This window comes from Protopterus annectens, chromosome 3.part1 (assembly GCF_019279795.1).
Source record: "Protopterus annectens isolate FY-2018-M chromosome 3.part1, PAN1.0, whole genome shotgun sequence".
NCBI lineage: Eukaryota > Metazoa > Chordata > Ceratodontiformes > Protopteridae > Protopterus > Protopterus annectens.
Window position 1 is genome coordinate 1,017,943,808 of NC_056732.1, and position 806 is coordinate 1,017,944,613.

Here is an 806-nt window from a genome sequence, read left to right on the forward strand (position 1 = left end):
TGTGTAAGTAGACTGGTCAGTTAACCCTTTTCAGCAAAGCTGGGCTTGTAAGGTGAAAAAATAAAAACTATGTACATGGTATACATACAATAAAATAAACAGAAAATATAATGCAAACTATGTACATGCTGTATGTAACAAAAGAAACAGGTAATTTACAACTTCCAACAAGATAAGGAAAGAAATGAAACATGCACAAGTACACACGTAGTTAAGCTTGAAACTGTTCTTTCAGACTGCAGGTCTACAGGTAGCATGTGTAGGATATGTGTAGAAGTTTACCAACTGCAAGTTGAGGCCATGGAGCTAAACAGCCTGATGGGCGAGTGGAACATACACCTTTAGAGAGAGAAAGGGAGAGAAGATTGGGGATTGGTGGGGAGTACTGAAGAAAATGAGGAACCTCAATGATGATCCTAATAAACAGTTGTATAGGGACAATATGCACATTTTATTTTATTTATTTATTTATTCTTTTTTGACTGGGTTAGTCCCACTGGGTTAGTGGCCTAATTTCAGGGGAGACCTGAGGTGGTATTTATTATGCTAGGGGAAATTTGTCTGGGACAGCAGGGAACTTCCCCTACTCTTTTTGATGGGTGCCGTGGGATCTTTTACATTCAGCTGAGCTACCACCAACTCAAGCAGATGGGACCTCGGTTTAAAGTTTTATCTGAAGGGCAATACTCTCAGTAGTACAGCATCGCCTTATACTGCACTGCAGTGTCAGCAATTCATTCTTCTGGTGTGGGAATAGAACCCAAAACCTTTTACACCTAGGTGAGTGTGCTACCTGTTGCACCACT